Source organism: Tenrec ecaudatus, chromosome X (genome assembly GCF_050624435.1).
Source record: "Tenrec ecaudatus isolate mTenEca1 chromosome X, mTenEca1.hap1, whole genome shotgun sequence".
In the NCBI taxonomy this organism is placed as follows: domain Eukaryota; kingdom Metazoa; phylum Chordata; class Mammalia; order Afrosoricida; family Tenrecidae; genus Tenrec; species Tenrec ecaudatus.
The window spans coordinates 128,842,113-128,845,201 of NC_134548.1; the positions used below are offsets into that span (position 1 = coordinate 128,842,113).

General features: G+C 42.7%; 1 pseudogene; it reads left to right on the top strand.

Annotated features, from left to right (window-relative positions):
- The first annotated feature begins 273 nt into the window (after positions 1 to 273).
- On the top strand, positions 274 to 1,173 carry LOC142433718 (mitochondrial nicotinamide adenine dinucleotide transporter SLC25A51-like; annotated as a pseudogene).
- The last annotated feature ends 1,916 nt before the right edge of the window (positions 1,174 to 3,089 follow it).

Here is a 3,089-nt window from a genome sequence, read left to right on the forward strand (position 1 = left end):
CTACACCTATCAGCTGGGGTTGGTCAAGGTCTACACCTATTCTAGCACTGGCTTCCTGACTAGTGGACGGAGCCAGTAGAGAGAACCTGAGATCCGTAACAATGGACGAAACTGGGAAAGTCATTGAAAAGCTACCATGCCCCATAGAACCAGACTACTTGAAGCCCTTTGGCCTATGTTTCAGACAGTTGCCTGGGCACTTCTTCTGGGTTAATGAGTGGAACCCTCCTTCAAGGCTAGAGAAATCCTCCATGAAGAAAGATCTTAAGCAACATGCTGGATTCAGAAGCTCATAGAAAGAGATCACCAATTCAAGCATCTTCAAAACAAGACCCGGCCCCTCACATTACAAATGTGGGCCAAATGAAGCATGACTTGTGTGGTTGCTGTGCAGCCTTCAGCAACATCATCCTCACGTTTCCCATCCTTAAGGTCCTTTTGCGTCAGCAGCTTTATGGAATACAAACCTGGGGTGCAATTCCTCAGCTGAGGAGGGATGGATTCTGACACTTGGACCATGGCATCCTTCCTCCATTGCTCTAGAAGATGAGACCCCTGGTCCTTTGTGTTTGGTCTGCATGGGACTCTGTCTTACCTACTCCGGGCGCCTGTCAGTGCCTGGGAGTTTGCAACCTGCGGCCTGGCAGATGTCCTTGCAGGGATAACAGAAGCAATTTTCACTCCATTGGAAAGGGTTCTGACATGGCTTCAAGACCACAAGTATTGTAACAAATTTAAAACACTTATCAGGCTTTCAAGACACTGGAGTGCCAAAGAATCAGAGAGAATTACCGAGGTTTGGTGCCCACTCGCCTTCGTAATAGATCCAGAAATATCCTGCTTTGGGGCTTCTGAGGCCTCTGAAGGAGTATTTGCCTACTGCCATGTCGCACAGTGCTCATATGGCCAACGACTTCATCTGTGGAGGCCTGTTGGACTCCATGTTGGGATTCTTGTTTGCTTTCCCCCCCCCCCAATTAATGTAAAAACCTGTATGCAGTACCAGGGTGGCTGGGAATTCCAGTCTTTTCCCAGGGGTTTCAAACCAATCTGGCAAAAATGGGACAGGAAATTGACCAACCTTTTCAGAGGTGCCCTATCAATTACCATCAGTCCCTCATTTCCTGGGGCATAATCAATGCGACTTATCAGGTCTTCTTAAAGGTGAGATGAAAGAAAGTGGTAGTTCAGTGCCATTTGTCAAATGACTAGCCCTACGGAGAATATAGTGTGGCCTGATTGCCAGTTGACCAAATCACTTGTTAGTGTTAGAAGCTCAGGTCACTGTGAATTATGAACAAAGCGGTTTTCCTTGAGTCCCAATAATAATCAAGAAAAGATTTCAGTAGGATAAAAATACAGGAAGGAAAGAAAAGGTCAGTGTGGATTCCAAAAGAGACTTTAAAATTTGCTCTTCATCATAGAGTAGGTAAAGCAAATGGAAGAAATGACGGAAGTCAGAGAGTTGAACAGAAAATCTCAAAGGGAAGCTTGAGGTGAAATGTGCAAAGATTTGGAGTTAGAAAACCAAAAGGAAAGAACACACTCAAGGTCAAGGCTTTATTTTTTCTTGAGTGCTTCCATTTTATGAGTCAAGAAAAAATAAAGCCTTGACCTGCCATATGGAAAGATTCTAAGGGTAAAATATTGATGGAGACATGAAGCATCAAAAGAAGATGGAAGTAACACAGGGTCATGGCACAATCAAGAGCTGATCAACATCCCACCATTTCAGCAAATGGAATCTAAGCATGAATTAGTGGTACTGAAGGAAGAAGTTCAAGCTGCATTGAAAATGCTGGCTAAAACCAAGGCTTCAGCAATCCATAGGAAAGCAGGGTTCCATAAAATGTGGACTTTCTGCTAAGAAATAGTTTCCTAAAAACTTTTTTTCCCACATTTCCAATTAGTTTTTATTATTCGTTAAGTCATGAGTCAGGATCCCAGGAGAGACGCGAGGAGGGCCAGTTCAGATCTTGCCGTCCACCTGGCAGTTGTCCCACACAGACACCCAGGACATGGGCAGAGGGACTTGTACACATGCTGATACCACTGACACATGGCGACATCACCCTTTGGTATTCATCACCTTCTCGCAGTGGTGGAAGTCCAGGTGTGCCAGCAGTTCCTGGTTTGGTTCTTGTTGGAGAAGCATCCGTCAAAAGGGGTAATTTGGTACTTCTTGATTTTGGTCTTGATGTCTTCTGCCATGGTGGTGACTCCTAAAGGGGACCCCTGAAAACGCAGGCAGCTCAATGCAACCCTCTGAAAAGACCTAAAACGTTTTTTGTATTGTTTTAACTCAACATTGTATTAAGGCCTAAGTGTTAATCACCAGTAAAAAATGAGTCCATTTCTTTAAGTCTTAAGAGGGTATTTGTGAAGAAGGAGATGAGTTGATCCTCCTAAATTGTTTGGAGAAGATAGAAGAGGAAGAACCTTAGTTTATGTACTCAGAGTTAGGATTTGTTGCTTCTTAACTTCTGAAAAAAAGAGTCTTCAGGACATCTTGATAATTTACCAGACTTGTTGGACAAAGAGCAGATAGTAGAGTGATTGAGGTAGAACTGACCTTGTATGGATGGAGTAGGTGCTTTTTGTGTGGCATAATTTGAAACTATCTCCCACAAAAATAATGTATTTGACTAGACCTCTGTATGAGTTTGAAAACCTGAATCCAACCAAGTAAACAAATGTCACTTCAACGAAAGTCAATTTACCAGAAACGATCTCTCTGAGCTATATGATCGAATGGCCAAACTACCAATTGAATTATTGCCTTGGATTTTTAAAGGTTTACTGTGCTTCCCTGCAGCTGTCCCAATGAAGCTAGTGTGGGGTAGGAATGGAGTGGACAAATTCTGCTGCTACTTAGACATAACAGCACACATCTATTTCCTCTGAGATTGTTTTATTATTGATTGCCAACCACTTGTTCCAATGAATGTCTTTTTAAATTTAAGAAATAACAATTTATTAATAAAGGGTAGGCTATACTATAGCAATTCGTTAACTTAAAAAAATCCAGTATCCTACAATCACAATGGCTTCTTTCTCACGCATAGCGGATATCAGTGCAGGTTGGGGTG